Source organism: Phalacrocorax carbo, chromosome 2 (assembly GCF_963921805.1).
Source record: "Phalacrocorax carbo chromosome 2, bPhaCar2.1, whole genome shotgun sequence".
Lineage (NCBI taxonomy): Eukaryota > Metazoa > Chordata > Aves > Suliformes > Phalacrocoracidae > Phalacrocorax > Phalacrocorax carbo.
In genome coordinates, this window is record NC_087514.1 from 65237587 (window position 1) to 65258209 (window position 20623).

Here is a 20623-nt window from a genome sequence, read left to right on the forward strand (position 1 = left end):
TCTTCCCCTTGCACATGCTGAATAGGTTTGGGGGTTGCTCTGGGGACAGGAGCATTCTTTGACTTTTTAGTTAGTGTTCTGCCCCCTCCCCTCCCCCCTTGTGAATTTTTTCTTGTTGTTCTACAAGAAATGAAATGCTAATCTCAGCTCCACCTCTATTGGGTCATCTCCAGGTCAGCAGATTAAAGAAATCAGTGGAAGAATGAAGACAGTCTACTCCAACTGCAGGGCAGGATGAACCAGTTATTAATCAATCTGATGGCAGCATTTGAACAATGACAGTCATCTGTCAGAAAGCAGGAGGTGGCTCCTCATTAACACACCACTCACCTGCCCTGAGCTACAACTCTTTTATAATAATACCTATCATTCACCTCCAAGGTGTTGCTTCTTTCTCCGGCTACATGAAATAACAGACACTATTTTCTGCCCCATCCCTGGTACTTCATTTTCTTGGAGCTTACTCAACCTGCATCGCCTTACAAAAAAAGAAAAAAACTAAACAAGAAAAAATACCCAAGGAAAAGCAGAGAGACCAAAATTACTTCTAACTACTTTTCTAAGACTTTCAAGCCTTCAGATTAAAGAAAGTAAACTAAGGGAGTATAAAATACGATTTTTAACAGAGTAACATACCACAGTTATAAACTGGCCTCTTTCTTCCAACTAACAGGTCAACCCTTATTTCTGCCAATCTGATTTCACCACGACTGTCCCAGCAGGTTCCCTCACACCAGCTTTATACTGTCATATAGCTTTTAGAATTACTCTGTTTTACACTGCCAGTTTTCAATCCACATGCAGATGTTAAGCCAAAATAATATTTTAAGCAAATAATTCTTTCATAAAATACTGCTTATCAACACACATTTTTGTTATTAGATGCACACACATGTGGAGGTCAGACACAGGGCTGATGACTAACAAAATGCAGCCCCGGTTCTGCCATTAGCTATGCCTAGGAACAGGCTCACAGCAATTTCCATCAGCCTCCTCAAAAACATGACCACAAAAGGTATCATTAAAGGGAAGGGAGTATATAGGTAACATAAACTAAAAATCACCCCAGCAGTTGTATTTAGTATTATACAGTAGACCAACAACTGCAAGGCACCTACAGATTTCTTGCCTCTGCCTTTGATTCTAGTGCTTCAATTGCTGTTCACTGTTTAAAATCTCCTCAAACAAAAAACTGCGGACCTATATAGCCTTTCATTAAAGAAAATCCCCATGGTGTTGGTTATAAGCACAGTGGGCACTCTAATTTTAACCCAAAGGTCCTACCCATCCTACAGCTCCATATAACCTGCTGCTGCTTCTCAGCCCATGATCTTCTCCCCCTTTTCCTGTAACCTCCCTGCTTCTGATTTTGTGCAGGTTAATTGAGGATGAGTTTACACATAGCAGGGATCCTAAAGGGCTGCAGATTATCTGCAGTGGAAGTTGTATCACCTCTTTCAGACCTAGAACTGGTGCGAAGCCGTTCCTGAAGTGACACCAAACCCCATAGCGGTCAAGGGGGTGTTTCTCAGCAATATTAGACTACTACTAATCATATAAAATACAGCAACACCCCAGCATCAACCAAGATCAGAGCCTCGGTGCTGGGAACAAGCTGGTGGGGGGTGACTATGCATCCTGAAAAGCTTGCAATTAAAATAGATACGAGAAACGAATGATGGAGTGAACTTCCAAACACAGCAAGCAACCCATTTGCTGCCAGCCTCACCAAGAGCTACCATGTCCTTTTTCTGGATGTGCCCATAAAAAGAAGATCTATCCCCAGCTGTTTTAGGTATCCTGCACCAAACCCAGCTGTGGACAAGCCACCTTCCTCGTACAAGCCAGCCCCTGGTGAACAGACTAAGAAATGAAAGGCAGCAACTGTTTAGCAGTCATTAGTAATAGGTAGTGCCTTGTCCACGTGTTTCTGGAGGAGGGCTGCATTACAGTAGCTGGAGAGAAGGGAGGAATCACTGACTCCGAGTGCCCCAAAAACACTGAGCCAAACCCTATCCAAGCTACATCTCTCTGCTCAAATGGGCTGAAAATTTAGTGGAGTTACAGAAGTGCTGGTATTTCTGGCCTCCTTTCCACTCCTACGGCAAGGACAGCATCTCGCAGGCTGTCTAAGCCTCTTTCAGTTCCAGCTGGGCATTACTAGCACATACTAAAATGGGGAAAAAACTAGCTCCACAAATGCTTTCAATACTCAAAAAAAGAGAATAATTTCAAATTTGGGAGTCTAGTTTACTTATTCTTCTCACTTTCTTCTTAGCAGGCACGCACAGTAATTTTACTAAAAGGGGCAAATTGTATTTTAATGTTAGCAACAAATCAAGGCAGCATCCTCTGTATTAAACTGTTTCTTAACATTAGACACCAGCAAAATAACAAACAAACAAAAACTTACCAAAAATATGCAACAAAACAGACAAAAACCCCCAACCAAATAAAGAAAAAAAGCAGCCAAACAACCACATTTTAGAAACACTAGAACACTAGGATCACAGTCTGTCTGTCTAAACTCTGTTTGTTTAGGCAACTACATTGCCTGTTACTTACCCATAATGTTTCCTTTTAGTTAGAGTGCTCAGCAGATGATTTGATGCTGCTAATGTCTAGTTTTCTGGGAGGAGAGAGGAGAAAGGAAATGTTACTCCTGAACTCTGACCTCTGTGGATGGCTTTCTGGGGGAATGCACTCCACTAATTGTCTTCTTTTTGAGGTGCAGTGGATGTAATTGCACGTATAAGGCCTGTGTTTTTCTTGCGTTACTTTTTTACAGCACAGAACGGTGTGTCCACAATAGTGCATTAAAGTAATATAATGAAAATAGTATCCATCAAGTAATTTCAGTGCTGTTACCACACTGGGATATGACCACCCTGCAAGTCCTGTGTGGTTACACCCAGGTTCCATCCACCTCCATGCCATTAGCCCTCCCCCCGATGGTGGGGCAAGCGGCACCCACCTTGCAATTCCTAGGGTTGCAGCTATCTTTCCATCTAAAAGAATATTTGGCAGTATATTTAGTCCTCCCTCCCTGCTATAAGAACACATGCATTTTGGTGTTTGTACATCTTGAGTACAGCTAGAACAGGAACGCATCAGGGAGAAGCACACAAGCCCTCAGCTTCACCCGCCTACAAAGGAAGAAGATACTATCATCATGTTACAGGTGAACAATCTGCTATATTTAAGTAATACACCAAGCACTAGCATGTGAATTAGTTTAAACCTAATGAAGGTGGCCATGCTGTTATTGAATCTTCCTCTCACTCTGCAGATGTGCCTGCAAATCCTTCGTGTCTGGTTGATTGTGCAAAAGGGCTCCAAAGCACATGCTGGGGCTGGTTTCTCCCTTCATAGCCTTTTCCTCCAAATAATGCCCTTTTCCCCAGGAGAAAAAAAAATCTTCATTTTATTCTTCATCTTATTCTCATTTCCTCTTTCTCTTGAACAGGACTACTGTTAACATTAGTTCCAGACTAAAGTGATGTGTCTCACGTTTTTGGTTTTTTCCACATTGGAAAACCCTATAAACAAAATTTTCATAAGAGAATATCCACCTATCTTTCCCAGTATTATATTCCTGACTAAATTTTTTTCTTTATTTGATCAAGAAATCTCTAGTAAAATCCTCCTTTCTCTTACTAATTTTGTACAAGTATATGCTAATTTTTGTTCAAGTATGCATGTATTCTTGTACTGGGTATCACTTTTGTCACGCATATATACATGTCTATTTTTTCTCTATAAACAAATAATAAAAAAATACAACTCCATCTCATGTTCTTTGTGTTTCCATACATATATAAGTGTGTGTGTATGTATTCCCCTGTGTGTGTGTGTATATATACGTATGAATATATGGATAATATATGTATAATTGCCCGGACTTTACAAACGGATGCCAGCAAGCAAATACCTGTCTATTGCTCTGTCAAATGTGACTCGCTGGGAAAGCTATTGGGTTTATAGAAGAGACAAACATTTCAGGCACGCCATTCTGGGGTAATGAAGCATGGCAACAAAATATACCTGTGCAACATTTGATAAAGATGAGCTGACACACCAGTCCAAATAGGTTCTTTTGTGTGTCTGCACGTGTCTACCATCATTGCTTTCATCTTAAAACAGGAAGGTAGCAATAGCAGCAGCAGCTGGCAGGAACCACAAGAGGAAGAGCAGCTCACACAATTAAACGTCATTTACCTCTGGCCTTTATTTCACTCCTCCCTCCCCCTAATTTATTATGTGTTTTCTCCATCTCTATGCAAAAAACATGGGCTCAATTTTTCTTTCTTTCTCATGCTATCTACCTCTTTTTGCAGGGGGACTAAACAAGACAATAGGAAAAATCCCATGGCATTTAGCTTTGGATCTTAACTTGAAATGCTTCTTAGTGGGGTTTTTATGGCCTTTATTGTTCTTTGATTAATGTAAAGTAAAATTAAACCCTACAGTTACACATTAGTACATCAGCTAGAGAGAAGGCAAAACTGTGCTGCATACCTCGCGTTACAGAAAACATCTTTTGTTGTGTGTAATCTTTGGAGCAAAGGAAGGGAAAAAGCCTCACCTGGTGCAGGGACCTTTGAAGGGAAAGGAAACTTAGACTTCAGCTGTGGTGCTGAGCACTGCCAGCAACCCAAGTTACACTGCTGTCCTCATTATGGACTGGGTAATAGCCCTCATTTAGGCACAGCTTCCATTAAAGTCAACAGGAATTGTCCTGGTAGGTGGAGCCCTGCAAAGAGGTCTCACAGGCTCTGCTGACCCCTAAAGATTTTGCTTTCAAGGGACATGATAACTAGAGATGATAACCAAATTTTATGGTAGTTTTTGTTGTTGTTATTATTGTTATGTGGGTTTGCACCAGTTTTTACCAAAGAGACCCAACGGCATAAATACTTCTTTCAAGTTAAATCTAAAACTGTGTTTTCATTGTGTAGAGATTTTGTATGTGCATGCTTGCAAATGTTTGTACCCAACTCAGATGAAACTTAATTATGTATAGTACTCTGGTTAACTTCTGCTGAAGAGGCTGAAGTTGTTCTGTATATGTTGTCTGTGGCATATACGCTGGGTTTTGGTTTGGGTTTTGTTTGTTTGGTTTTTTTTACAAGATATGCCCTGTTCTCATCTCTTCTCCTTGCACACACTCTCCTTGGTATGTGTGATTTTTTTACTCTGCCAGCTGGTAAATTCATTTTTACTCTGGGTTTCCAGTAGACTTTTTCCTCATCTTTTCCCACAGACATTTCTAGGCAGAATGCTGGAAGTTTTACTTTGGCTGAACTGTTATGCTTTATGGTTTCTGAGTGTGGTGAGAAACCAGACAGAATGAGTTCAATCCCTTGTAGTCTCTCTACTGAAGCAACACATAAGTGAAATGGATCTTTTTTTTCCTCTAGTAAAACTTCTGCTAAATCTGAAAGACGGATCATAGATTTGGCCTTGTGTTTTCCTCAGAGCAGCAGTATTTTTACTATTTACTACTAATCACTGTGGCTGATAGTAAATTCCTCTTAACATGCTTATTCTTTTCAATTTTCATCAGTAGTCAGAGCATGGGAACTTCAATTTCAACCTCTGGTTGTCCCCTACCTCGCACCCATTTCATAAAATCTATTGTATCTTTAGCCAAGTTCACAAGTTAAATGACACATATGTGGCCTTTCTGTTCACTTTATCTGACAATAAGACAATTCAACTGATGCTCAGAAGAAAAAAAAAAAGAATCTGAAAATTACAGAGCATCTCTGCCAAGGGTAAGAATAGGTCAAGAGCCGAAGGAGTTTAAGCAAACTGTCTTTTATACACAGGAAGCAGTTAACATATGGAATAAAAGAACAGGGATAGCAATTGATGAAACATTTGGGAGAAACTTAGATAAACAATCATAAAAAAGATTTAGACAAGCGCTTGAAATAGCCAAAAAAATAAATAAAACTAGTATAGAGTATGCAAGTCACTTCATCATCCTTCCATTCTGAAATACCTGAAATAAAATGGCAACGAGCAGATAAACTGCAAAATATCATTATGATTTAGTAGCCATTTCTTTCCATCAGAGCCACTGTTTTAATTTTCATTCTTTCAAATTACAAAGTAACAATAAAATATCCTTTTCGATTTATGGCAATGAGACCCTTTTAATTGAATTTCAGAAATGAGTTGATTTGACTGATGGGTAGGTAATGGGGATATACTATTTACAGTGGGAAATGTATTTCCAATGGATGGTTTCAAAAAAAGCACAGCAAAATAGACATTTATAAGCAGGATTTCAAATGGCTTACATAAACGCGTGCACACACACACACACAAATATATATGTTCACCCTGAGGTACAACAAACAATATTTCTGGTTAATCCTAAAAGCCTCTACTAAAGAAAAAAAGTTCATGAGCATTTAGACAATTTATTCCAGTAACAGCCAAATGTACAATCACTATGATCTCATTATAACTCTTACTTTTTCTCCCTGTGTATAGAGACATGGGGTTGAAGTGTTTTTTTTCCTGAATGTTAAGCCAAACTTGGAAATATTGGCAACTTATAGGCCATCTCACTCTGCCCAAGAGTTAATGTAGAGTAGCCTACATCAGCCATCACTTTTTTGCATTGCAATGGCAAAATTCCAGCTGACTTTAATGGAGCCAGAATTTCACCCCAGGTGCACGATTACAATTGACTAGGGCCTGATAGATTGATTCCTGAGATGCTCTGGATTCCAGATGTGGATCTCATAAAATTGTAGAGTGTGGTGTGTGCAAAGCTTCCCCCTCCCCCCATTCCCCCCCCCCCCCCCATTAAATAAATAATAATAATAAAACACAGTCCTTATAAGCAGTGCAATGGAGAATATGTGCTGGTTTTGTTCTCTGTCTTCCAAGAAACATCTCCTTCTTCTTTCTCTGCTACTTATGATCTCACATTTATATACCAAGGGTGAAAAAAAACACCACCAGCCAGCAAGCTGCATCTGGTTTAAAATATACGTAGAGCTGAGTCCATATGTGCCTGCTGAAATTTTATCAGCAACACCTACCATAGAAACTCTAATCAGAAGCCAACCGTGTTAAGTAACAGAGACAAAAATACTCTCAAAAGCCAGGCAGTCTACAGGACTGTAACAGGAATAAAGCAAAAGGAGCCTTCACCTGTAGGAGGACATGGAGTAATAAATAAAAGGAGAGGAAAGGAGGAGAGATCTCCCACTCTAAAATAAGCCCTGAGATACCTGGAAACCACACGGTGGCATCAGCAGGGCAGGTGTTTCCCATCCTGGGCCTGTCTTCCCTTGGGGAAGGGAGGGGTCTCGTAACCAAGCATCTGTTCTCGCTCCTCTAGATGTCCTTCCTCTTCTTTTTTACCCTTATAAATATTTGAGATAAGTCCCTCTACATCCATCTCTGTGTCTATCAGGAGTCTGGGAAGAGGAAAAGAAATATCTCTATTCCCAGGAGCCAAGTAACAGTGGGACAGTTTCTCCTCAGTAGGGACATAAGGATAAAAGTTGAGCCTTTTTTCCCTACTACACTCAGCAGTACCAGGGAGGAATATGCTTCACACCCCACAAGACAGAGATAGAGAGAAAACAACTATAGAAAAACATGAAAGAGGAAGATGTGCAGTCAGAGGAGTTACCCTGATGCTGCCTTTGGCTTCCCAGGGGTTGGGAAGCTGAGGCAGAGCAGAAGTGAAGGAGCTCAGGTAGGGACATGATGCACAGTGCTACAGTGAGGGCTGGCCATGTCATGCTTTCCCACAACTTGGTGGAGCATGTATGTGTTGCACGTAAGTTAAAAGCAGAGTCAGGAAGAATGTGGTCCATGGGTGTGAGCAATGGGAAAGATGCTATGTAGGATAAGCTTTCTAATATTTCCTAGCAAGGATGCGGTGTCAAGAGCAGAGGACAGCAAAGGAAAACAAGCAAGGCAATGAAAAAGAGGAAATAGTCAGAAAGGGGATGCCTGATTTTGGGATAACATTACCTGGGTCTGTCGATCCTACCCCCCCCCTCCATTCACAGAGCGCAATAGCAGCAAAAGCAGGCTACACATTATCAAGTGAAATCCTAGCAATTGTTGCAGGTGTGTTAGATGTGGTTGAAAGACAAAATGACAAAGGGGGAAGAGGTCTCATGAAGTTACATGGAGCACAGATTTAAAACAATGTACTATATTAAAAAACAACATATCCACTCTATACACTATAGGGGCATGCAAAAAATAACTATAACTATCCCTCTGTTTGTGAGCAATATAGTACTATTTTAAAACTGTCTGAAAAGCACTCTGTAGCCACTGTATTGAAAGATTTGTCTGGTCCTGTATTTCTCAACAAATGCCCCTGTTTACAGTTCCTACTGTGGACACAAAAATATTTTGTGTGAATCTGTGTTTGTGTGGAATTATCAGATGCATCTGCCCATGGAAGGACAAACATGGACAAGGTCAAAGGAAAATATTCTTTAGAATAGCCCTTAAGCAGGCAGAGGAATTAGGCCTGATTTATGAATGTATTTCCACAATTCACTTGAAAATTTGTAATGTCTGTGCAGCCTGGCAAGAAAAAAAGGTGAGGGTAATGTGAAGGAATGCTTCTATTCCACTTTATTGTAAAATTATCCCATGTTACCTGCTCTAATCCCCTGAAAACAAATTAAATCCTCACTAAGCTGACTTTAAATCAATAGTTTCATTTAAGAATAGTGTGACTTAATAAAAATAAAAAACTAACTGGTCCAGCCAATTTAAGAGGGAAATAAATCATTGCCCAAGGAAAAAAGCAGATTTGACTTGTATATGTGCCACAGTTTTGTTGAGGGGACTAACCTGCTGTCTAAATTAACTTGGGGTATATTACAAATCTCATCAGCCTCATTCAGAAATCCGCTCCACTGTACTAGGAAAGAAGATTGCTCCCCCCAGAAAAACCCAAACAACCTGGAGATGTTATGAAATGAAATAATATTTCTGAGAACACTTAGTAAATCATATAAGAAACGCCCTGAAAGATCTCCTCACACTCCAGCATCTCCCTGGCCAAATTTGTTTGGAGAGGATGTTTGTGAAGTAAAAAGGATGCCATGTTTGCAGCTAGGGCAAGGGCAAAAATAGCTGCATTAGAAATGGGAGAAAAAGGAGCAGGGCAATGAACGGACAGGCAAGCTGCCAGTTGTATAATTCATTCATATAGCAAAACTAGTTAAAATAATAACTGAATAAATTATTTGTAAATCTACAGATTGAATTATCCATGCAATCTTTGCAGCCTGGTGAAGATATTACTTCAGTGTTATTAAGTGTGGATACATTTATCACTAATTTACTTTTTAAATGTTATGAAACTTGCCTAATAGAAGTCTTAAAGGTTTGGAAGACCAGAGTATAAACAGAGGCCACAACGAAGCAGCTTACTCAAATCAGTGTGAGTTATGCATTGCAAGTCACTGACAGCAGGAGAATTTAATAATCCTGATTCCAGTTGACTTATTCTAAGCGTTCCCGGATGAATACCTTTCTCTGTCACTTACCACATTTCCAAGCATGCCTTTGAAAACTATCTTTTAAATAACCTATGTAAGGGCACCCCACAAATTAGCAACAAAGGACAGGACCGGCTTCTCCAGAAGCTCAGGAAACACTTTAACTATGCACCTGTCTCATAGCCCACTGTGATAATCTGTAGGAGCTGACAAGGTTTCTGGATTTGCCTTAAATAGCCCGGATTCAAGAAAGGGATTGCGGTGACTCTGTGGGCTTACAGACCTGGCTTAGAAGAAAGGACTTCTCGTGCAGTGTTCCTTTACATTTGTCTGATTCGCCCAACACAATCCCAAAAGATGTTAATATCCTCATCTCATTTTCCTCCCTTACAACATTCATGGACCCATAGGAATAAACACTAAAGATTTTGCTGATAAGAACCCTAAGAAGTCATGTGATGGCTTGGGAAGAAAAATTAGGGGTGTGTGAAGGAACGACAACAGGGTATAGACTTTAACCTTGGCATTCTCCGTGCTGTATCATCAGCGCAGGCTTGCCAACATTGGCAGGTCCAACATAAAACTATCTTGCAGAAATGTTTCGGCGAAGAAGGCAGGCAAACAGTAAAACATCCAAGTTTATAAAACTGGGTAAGCTGTTCTTCTTCAGTTGGTTTTTTTTCTATGTACAGAAATTACCATAAAAAGTAAGAATATTGAAAAAAAAAATGCTCAAGAGTTCCCAAGTGTCCAAGAAACCTGAGAGGTGGCCTTGGAGGGCTTCAGAGGAAGTGCAGTATACTGCAGAGCGAAACGCTCTAAACTGCCCTGAACCTGCCTGACAGAATACTATATGACTGTGTGTTTAACAGGTAGTTTGAGTTGCAGTTATCCGTATTTGTATTCCCCAGTAAGTGCTCCTAGGCTCTGCTATCCCACTGTGATTTTGAGATATGAGGTCTTAAGGAGAGTTGGATCAAGTAGTGTCTCACAAGATTATCTGCACTGGGCCTTTTTTCTTTTTTTCTTTTGGTTATCATTTTTCTTATCCTTTCTTGATTCCGAGCCTGCCTATTTATTTGTTATAGGGATAACCATCTGTGTTAGAGCTAGAATGAAGGATCGTCCTACATGTTACATTTGTATTTGATGGACTCCTTCTTGCTAGATAAAAATATAGTATGCTGTTGTACACTGTATCAGACTAAAATACAAAAGTTACTTTTCTTTCTGGCTCTGGATTATTTAATGAGCTTTAAGATGAGCTTCATATTCACAAAGAAGATTTATGGCTGCATTCTCCTGCGTGGGAAGGGCTTCATTATCCTCTCAACTTTTTACTTCTTTTTTCAAAATTCCTTAGAAATGAGTGGCTTCCTTCATGTTAGCCAGAATTCGCCAGGAATCTGTAAAGAGAACATCTCAAGTTGCCCAAGTCATCAGACCATCCAGTGCCCACATAATAATATTTTCAAAGCATACTCTCCTTTTATGCTCCTTAACGTCTTGTTAAAATTCAGGATCTCCAAGCCACGGTTAGGACACTTGAAAACCTGCAATATCAGAAATCTGTCGTGGTTTTTTTGAAAACTTTTCCCCAAGCCATAGGTCATGATATTTCTGTTTGCAAACCCTTTCTGTCCTATCAGTCCTCCTCTTGCTAAGCTTTGAAGCTGAACGTTCAGCAAAAGGTGAATATTTTGCATTTGCAAGGTGCCTTCAAACCAGCTGTTGCTTGCAGTAACTTGAAACTTGCATGTGCAAACTCAAACCTGTTAAAAAGAGAAATGTGAGGAATGCAAATCAGGTCAGAATCGTACTGACAAAATGATAACACTCAGAAAGCACTTGTAAGGTTGTGCAAAAGGTCCAAACCTTGAAGCTGAATTTTGAATACTTGCCCTTTAAATTCTATTATAAGTTTGAGGCAAACCTTAGGGCTTCTTAACATTTAGTTTTGACAAGTGAATAAATTACTAAGAGAATATAATTCATTGGTTTAATACAAAGGGAGAATAAGTTAGTATGTAAAGACAATAGTAAGTGATACATAGCAGACATCATCATTATGCTGTTATGGACGATATTGTCCTGGGGTGTAAGATTATTTATTTATTTTTACCTAGTAGAGAGCCAAGCACAGCTTCACTGGTTAAAAAGAACTAAACAAGTCATAATAATGAACTAATGTAGTAAATGTACCATGTGCCCGTATGGCGTATACGCTGCATATAGAAAAGAAGCAAATAATTACACTTTAAAACCAAACTGTTGCCAGAACCTCTGCCTTGTCTAAAGGTCTCCTTGTTACTTGTGTTTAAAGATTTTTCTGTTTCAAAATTCCAGGGTCCTGTTATTTTTAAAGAGCATTTACGACCCAATGGAAAACTTTGTGCTGTTTTATTTAACAAGGTTTACATGTCCTAAGGACTCTGGCATCACCTTTTTTTTCTGGATTCACCGTACTGGTTGCACTTTCAGGGTACACTTGGGTGTAACAATCAGTCCACTGATGAACAAGTTGATGACACTACTTATTAAGCTGGGATAGCTTCATAAATTAGATTTTGTAATCCATTTGCTTTTGCACTTTAATGTCCTTGGCATCTAATATACCATAATATTAGCATTTAATCTGGATAACGTAAACCACAAATGCTCAGATGTTCCTCATCACTTGGATGATGAGAAAATAGAAATACTCATTCAAAGTTTTGGAGATTAAACTGCAAGAGTTACAATTTTCTGGAGAGCTCTGGCACAATCTGTGGATGTGTTTAGCTAGTACAGTCCATAGAGGGATGTTCTCTCTGCAGGTGGTCAGCTCAGGGGAAGGTTGTGTAGTGATTACAGAAACCCAGGCACCCAAGACAGTTTCTTGTGTTACGTTCACATGCGAATTCAACTGGAGCCATATCTGCGGCGTGCAAATTTCTTCTCCTACGAGAGCTAGATTTGGGGCTTATGCAAACTTTTCTTTTAGTAAGGGTGTTTGTTGTAAAACTGAAATAAGCAAATGCTCTCAATCTTTAAATAACTCCTTCTTTTCATGTTTGTTTATGGAATCACAGTAAATATTTGGGGTTCTGGATTTCTTTTGCCCACCATTTTCCCTGATCATTGCCTATCATATAACTGACTATATGCGGAAACTTACCAAGAGACCAAACAAAGAACTATAAATCTCTCTAGTTCTTGGTAATCTCATGCATTCCTGGCTCCCAGCTGATCTATCAAGAGGTCATTTGGTTGAAAGCCAACTTGCCAGACCTCCCTCCCTTGTCACTGTTTTAATTTCCTCTTTTGCTTGCTTTATTCTCAGTACTGGTACATTTTAAAAGAAATAGCATTTGCATCTTTACAAGGAATTGCATTTTAAATAAGACATTCTTGGGCAACAACAAAAAAGACCCTCTGTCTCTGAGGATATGTCTTGACAACTTGTTTTTAGTGTTTGGGAACACATACCACTTTGTTCAGTTCTGCACAAGCAGATAGTTTCAGACAACTATTTAATAATACCCCAAGAAAAAAAAAAAAAGCAAAGGGAACAAAAATCATTGGGTACTTATCCCAAGCCTTGATACTTACTGTAGATAGCAGTTTCTCCCTGTCTGATGGCAGAAGTATTTTAAACATACACACAATATCTTCTCTTTCAGATTTCCTTGTACATAGTCTGAGTCACGGGGAATCAGACACAGGATGGGGGGGGCAGCAATCTTCCCGCATTGCAAAGGACAAACTTCTTGCCTGGCCAGTTTTGTTTTAGCTTTAGTAAGTAAGAAGCACATCTTGGCCTTGATTGCTCTAACAGTCTGGTTTTGGCTCTAGTCTTTGGTCTCTTTCCCAAGCTGGCTGTTGACAGGCTATGGAGTAGTACACACTGGTTTTAATCTTCAGGAAACATAAAGCATACGTAGCTGGCTCCAAATCACCGGTTCTCCCATACCACAGAAGAAGAAAATGGAGTTTATGGGAAGGGCTAAAGTACAGAGGGGTGCAGGAGATAGTGCAATATTGCATATAACCCCAGCCACTGCCATGCTCCCGCTGAGACTGAGACATCTAGAATTACTTGACCAATGTCTCAGCTATTTGAAGCTAGGCCAGGAGCTGCTTGGTCTCTATAAATACCTGAAAAGATGTCAAAAAGGCAGTATAGCACTGTCTCTTCCTCTGCTCAACCGCAAGTATTTCCATTTACAAGCAGCTGGCGCATTCAATCCAATATCATGTTTCTTTCTTACCTGAGATGCAGCTGGAAATCAAAACAGCCCTTCAGGCAGAAAAAGGAAAAACTCTTCTGCAGATGATGTCACCTCTCTCTCTTCTCTCCCAGCTTTTGTTGTTGTTGTCATTCTTTGTGGTGAAAGGAAAAGCCCAAAGAACCCATTTGATTTGTTGCCAGTCGGAGGATGGCAATGCTTTAATTTACTCATATTCAACCCCAAATGTGGGTGATGTGAGCACACAGATTCTGCAGTTTAAGCCTGTTTCTAGCATACATCTCTCGCCAGCCAACATTGCCTGAGCCTGGGGTTGGTAACACGACCAGCCCAACGAAGACCACTGTCGCCTCCTTTGACAAGTCCACAAAACAGGAGCTCTTTAGTAAGTTACCTAGGAAATTCCCTGTATCTAGGCCAACCTTTGACAGAAGAAATGCCTGTGGACATTTGCATCATCAGAACAGACTCAGCAACATAATCCAGCAACTGGCCCAGCCTTTCTGTAATGAGACCAGAGTAATCCCGGCTCCCCCAGAACCCGCTTAGAACTCCTTCAACAACTCAACAGGTGAGGAGCAACCTCAAGGGGCAAAATATGACTCTGCCTTACTGTTATCTGATAGCTTTTGGAGGGAGCCGGTGGGGGGTGGAAAGGGGAATCAATGGTTTATAAGGGCAGTCCTAGAAGAAGGAGCTGGGAGAGGAGTTTAATGGGAGAGGCAGAGAGCTGTCAGATCAGCTCCATGAAGGACAGGATTTCCTACCTCCAGTCAGCAAACATACTTTCAGAATTTTTTACCCTCGTGCCCTTATATTATAGTATTATTACTCTTTATATTTTAATAAATTTCCCCATTGTTGTGACGTGTGACAGCAGCACCTGTATTGGTGGATGAAGCAAAGTGGGAACAATGCCTTGTTGTCTGTAACAAATACCTGTCAATTCCAGACTGACAATTTCTACTTAAGCTAATTTACAAAAGGAAAGGTAAAACACCCTCTCCCGGGCTATTATGAAAAGAAATAACAAAACATTTGAGATATGCTTTTACAATTAGAACAAAACCCAAACCTTTAGCTTAACAGCAAAAAAGAAAATAATAGAATTAAAAAAAAAAACAAACATGTGACCTGATTGACAGCAGCTACAGAAAAAAAAAAAAGGCATCTGTGTATATATTCTTTCCTGTAAAACAAACATAGTCATCTGGAAACTGGGTGAAAATCTTCCTCCTCTTCCAGGCTGACATAGATGTGCCATGAACCACCCCAAAGGCCGCGATCTGCAGGTGATGAAAGTGGCTTTGGCCTCCAGGACCAACACATTACCGATTCACTCGCTCAGTGAACACAAGGCCATGTGGTTTTTGTCAGTGCAGCCACTATGTTTATAGCATTTAACAGAGCAGAGCATGAGCTCTCCTAGAAAGGGCTGTGCGTGCTTCAGAAAGGGAGTCCTTTACCAGTTCCCTCCTTCCTGACGCCTCTTTCAGGGATTTAATAATGGAGTTTGGCTTTCTCGCTATGCTGACCATCTTCAGCTGAACCCAAACAGGGTGGAAATGTAGTGGAAAAAAAACATTACGTGTCTTCCTTCAAATTCTCTGCACCGGCATGGACAGTGGCATGCAGAAGGATGCCCTGCAAGGGGCAATGAGCCCCTTCCCCTGCATATACACTCCACCATCACATGAACCACGGCAGCCCCAGACCATGCAGGAGCAGGCTGCGTCTAACGGACGGGTTAGCAAGAGGCCATGTCTGCTGGGATACGGGCAGACAGACGGCAGGTTTCAAGAATGCATTCTTTTAAACACATCGCTTCCCTATTTTCTACCTTCAACAACTGAGAAAATGGGACTTCATTAATGTTATTCTAGACAAAGAGCGGCAGAGAAATGTAACTTTAAAAAAAGCCTATATTCTTAAATTGAGAGAGACCAATTACAAAAGCTATAAACACTTTAATCATTTCTCTGAACATGTGGAAATACATACATTGTGAACCTTTTTCATAGGAAATGCTGAAATCCTTTCCTTAATGGCACATTTTCTTAATGGCTTTACAGTTTCTCAGTTCATTTCAAAGGGCTGTTATTTGTTATGTGGACATAAGTTTAGATTATGGTTTAGAATGCTGAGAGATGTTTGAAAGAATTATCTGGTGAATGGTGGCAGCTACTTTTGCGTTGCCTTCTGTTCTTGCTTTGAAATATATGGGGGTGGAGATACAGAGGAGGGTGGAATGCCTGTATGCTAAATATTCCCCATAAAAATGTGGGGTGAAATCCTGTCCTCGGTCAAATCAGGAACATATCTCGCATTTCTTCAACTGCCAGATTTTATCCAGGTATTTTACTTTATTAAGTACTAAAGTAAAAATAAAGTTTATAAAAAAGGATGTCTTTATTCTTTGCAATGAGATATTTTTACCTCATGCTATAATTCTTTGATCTTTGGGGGGCATAAAGATAGTACATGCAAGACTGAAAGAAGAAAAAAGAACAAAAATGTGATGTATAAAAAGAAGTCACGACAGGGGCATTGCAGATGATGGAGTCAGAAAATTAGAAAACATTGATAATTTCTGGAAACAGCATACCCTTTGTAAAAGATGAATTGTGGATTACATGAGTGTCTTAGAATGATGTGGAGGTCTTGGATGAAATCCCAGCCCTGTTGAACACAATGGGAATTTTTCCTTTCACTGAAACAAAATCAAGTTTTCACTTGCCCCTCACCTTAAAAGCATCTGGAGGCACGGTGGAATTTCTTCTTTAGAAACAAATCTTGTCTGGTTTAGATATTTGCATTCTCCTTTCCTGCCCTGCACTCGTCTCCTATGTCTTCCAGAGTCTAAGCTTGAGCTCCTTCACTACTCATGTATCTCACAGAAGGGAATCCCCCCCAACTCAGAGACTGTACTCATTCACCAAATGCCTAATTTATACAATTTACATTGATTAACTATCGACACCCCCCCCCAACCATTGGTAAAAATCCTGTTCCACTGACTCTGAGAGCATTTATACAGATTTGGGAAAACCTGAATGAAATTTTTGAAGGTCAAGCAAATTCCGCCCCCCCCCCCCCCCCCCCATTACAATCCTCTTGTCCATATTCAAGTCTTGCTGGAAAGAGCAGAGGCTTTATGGGTGTTCTGAAGGGAAAAATGTTAAAAATAAAATAATGATGGCACATTTTATTGGAAGGCAGATGGTTAAGCCAGCCTTAGTGGCTGAATTTGCCGTTACTTCAAAGCAAGCAGAGATTGCTACCATAATGCCACACTGTCCTTATGTGAGGTGAGAGCTAAGCTTCCTTGGGAGCTCAGCCTCTGACCCAAAGTGGGTGCCGGCTTGCCTCAGGCCCTTCATTCCTCAGGGAGTACTTCACCGTCCCGTTCTGGTTTCCATTCCACTGTAAGGAGGGATGCAATTGCCTGTGAATCCTAAATGTTTGGAGTCCTCAGCACTTCAAACGTAACCTCTAAGAGGTTAGTCCACATGTTCTGCTACGCTACAAATATTTTGCTTGCGCTTGTTGACGGAAAGGCATACTCTGGGTCGCTGCTCTGTTCTCTTCTATCACAAATCCAGATATTACACTAACACATCTTCTGAAATGACAAGGCAAATTTGACATGACCTGTGGGATCCCTCCTGTGAGGAGTCACTGCTCAGTCCAAACCACAGAGAGTATAGTTCAGCTGATGTGGACACAAATCAGTTAAAATCTTTTTTTTTCCCTACTGTGGCTGATTTCACAAGCAAGGAAGACTTTGTTTTTTTCCCTGAAACTGTTAAGCCCGTAGCTTTTATTATTTACCACCACCACCCACAAACACTGGATGTTCACCTGGTATTTGGGAGAGGGCTAGAGACCCCTCCATATTAGGTAATAACATGAAAGATTATAGCCCATTGCTTTTTTTTATTTTGATGAAAGTCTCACATTTCATATTCTGCTTACAGACTGGGGATGTTGCAGTACTTATTCTAAGTAAAGGTAGATGCAAATCACCTCTCCATCTGCATCCTGGACTGTCGCTTGCCACATGCAGGCTTTCCACAGGCCCAGTCAGCTCAATTACAGTGCTGACATGGCAAACATTACCCAAAAGTTTTAGGATAATTTCTATAATTTGTGCAATTAATCTGCGGTTTATACATTGCATAGAATTGTTGGAATGTTCTCCCTTATTTGGGGGAGAGCAGATAAATTCACCAAATGTCAACCTCTGAAGAACGTATTCAAACAATGATGTTGTTCTGTGTCTGTGGGGAGAAGACTGAGCCTGGCAGCCAGATGTCCACCATGCTTTACTCCCAGAGAAAGAAAAGGCATGTGGGTTTTGTGCATGTGTGTGTGTGCATGTATGTGAGTGTGCATGTGTGTGTGAGAGGCAGAGAAACAATCCTGGAAAGGAAGATTTCTTTCTGCCTTTTAGCAAAAAAATTAAGTTTGAGGATCTTATTCACATCTAATAAAACACACTTAAAATATGTTGAATTTGCCTTCCTCATCCAGTACAAATGATTGCTATGTTTTAATCCCTGGTAGTATAGCAGGGTATTTCATTAAAATTTCAATCCAATGTCGTCTTAGCTGTTTGCAGCAAACTGAGAGGTCTGCAATATTTCATGTTGTAGTTCTTCCCTGTAAATTTGAAGTTAGATTGCACATTTCAGCTCTGGGTTGCACATCTTAACAACTATAACCAGTGCAACATGAACTACTTCAAAACAACACATAAATGGTACCTGAAGAGCCAAAAGCTTCTTCCTAGGCATTCAGATAGTCTGGGAGTCTCTGTGAAGAGCTATGGCTGGAGCGGCATGCATAAGGCTCATGGAGAAGATACAGAGCTCTCTCAATGGTGATTTGATGGATATCACTTGGAGAGAGGATGGGGTCCAGTGGATGTGGGGAGGGGAAGATCCTTGTGCCTTCCTCTCCTGGGGCAGCAATACCAGTCATATTTTGGTGCATGAAAGCCTGTGCAAGGCAACTGGGGATTAAACATTCATGTGAACGCTGATGCCCATGGTCATTCTGCCCGTCAAAGCTGAGGAGAGCACTCAGCGTCTTCCAGGAAATGACCAGCTTGACTGCATCCACCAATTCAACAAATGCACACTTCCTACCTGAGGAAGGAAGAAAGGCGGAGGGAGCTTCGCACAAAAAAGAAACATGCAACACTCATATAGTAGGAAAGAAGGAAAAATCAGACTGTCAGGAGGACCTGTAGCTCTGGGACTTCAGTGGACATCTAGAAACACTATGCCAGCCCAGAGACATTTTTATCAATATACAAGAGGAGAACAGAGCTCCACATGTCCAAGAAATCTACATAGTCATCAATAAGATTGGATAGCTTTATTGTTTTCATTAACCAGTGTCAGATTCTAATGCCAGCTGAGGTACATGCAAAGAAAGCTTTGGCTTGCTTAAGATATAGTGCTCATGTGATTAGCCTTTCCACCCACCCCAGCTCATGAAGCCGTATGTACTGACATGACCATCTTATAGTACTGCCCAGACACCACAAAACCTGCCATTAATTTCTTCACCCTTATGTCTGTAAGAGGAAGGGAAGTGTCATTACCACCCATTTCACAAATAAGGAAAAAAAATCACTGAGAAACTAAGCAGACAGGATCACCCCAGAAATTCACCCAGGATGAAAGAAGGTGCTAAAGTCGCTCCTTAGAGACTGGCCAAGGCTTTTTCCCCTTGACATCTGTAGGCGATTTGCTAATATTCCCAGAAGTGCAGATGTTGCAACAGCCTTCCCTCCCACCAGTCTGTGAGCATGCTGGGAGGCTTTTCCACTTTGAAGGTTTCAGGTCACATTTAGCCTAAATCCATCTCTTTACAATCAAACAGAGAAACACCTGTTAGTTTTGGGGAACACACTTTGGCTTTAGAAGGTGAGGGACACTGAATATGGAGAGAAGAACAAAAGAACATCTGCTGGTGTTCGCCCCAGGGCAGGAGATCAAAGATCACCCTTTTTCAAAGGTGGTCATGCGTCCAGGAACATAAAACAAAATAAAAGACAAACTGTGATTGATAAGTAGATTCTATCACTCCATAGACCCCTAAGAACAAAGAAAATATTTGTATTTTTCTATATCCTTTTATATATTGCTTCTTCCCTGCCTCAGAGCTTGTCTTTTGGTTTCAGCTTGCTTAGCATTCTTTTTCATTATTGTATTCCCTACACTTTGGATTCTGGTTTATGTTCAAGTTCTTGTTTTACTAGAAAAGCTACATCCTGGTGGAATTAAAATCCAAATTGGATTTAGAGCACTGCTTAATTTGAGCTCCAGTGTCCCAGATGTTGGTTAGGTGCAGTGAACACTGCAAAATCTAATAAAGTTTCTCACCTAAAAAAAGATCCATTAATATAATGCTAGGAGTAAGACGTGCTGAGAGCCAATAGGAGCCAAAAGAAATCTGAGTAAAGATTGCCAAAGTGCTTTTTCCTCCCCTCGATTCCCACCCTCTCCCTGGGCTTTAGGTGTTGCAGCACATGTGGAAGGCCTCTATAACACTAGGAAATGCTATACAGTTGTGATTTCATAGAACAAAACAAATAGCCTTACCTCCCCTAATATTTAATCCAGATTTGTAGTTTCCCAGTGCACCACTGTAAAATCACCCCGTGTGGCGGGGTCCTTCGATAGCGCAGCAGCGCCAAGTCTCAAGGTGGCTGAGCTGAGGGTTATGTTTCAATTTGGCAGTGTAACACCATTTCCATAGACAAATTAACATTGTTTCATTTCATTTTGACACCATAATGTCTTTTCCATAGACCTGCACTGACATTGTCGTGAAATCATTGCATCCCAATCAAGTGAATGGGAAATTAGCACCATGACA

At 40.6% G+C, this 20623-nt stretch overlaps 1 long non-coding RNA gene across 1 annotated transcript in view; it reads right to left on the bottom strand.

The window, feature by feature from the left end:
• Window positions 1–2628, bottom strand: part of LOC135311716 (uncharacterized) — a 99277-nt gene extending 96649 nt beyond the window's left edge. Inside the window, exon 1 of the long non-coding RNA XR_010371301.1 lies at window positions 2566–2628. This is a non-coding gene — a long non-coding RNA (uncharacterized LOC135311716). The remainder of the gene's footprint in view (window positions 1–2565) is intronic.
• Between the last annotated feature and the right edge of the window lie 17995 nt (window positions 2629–20623).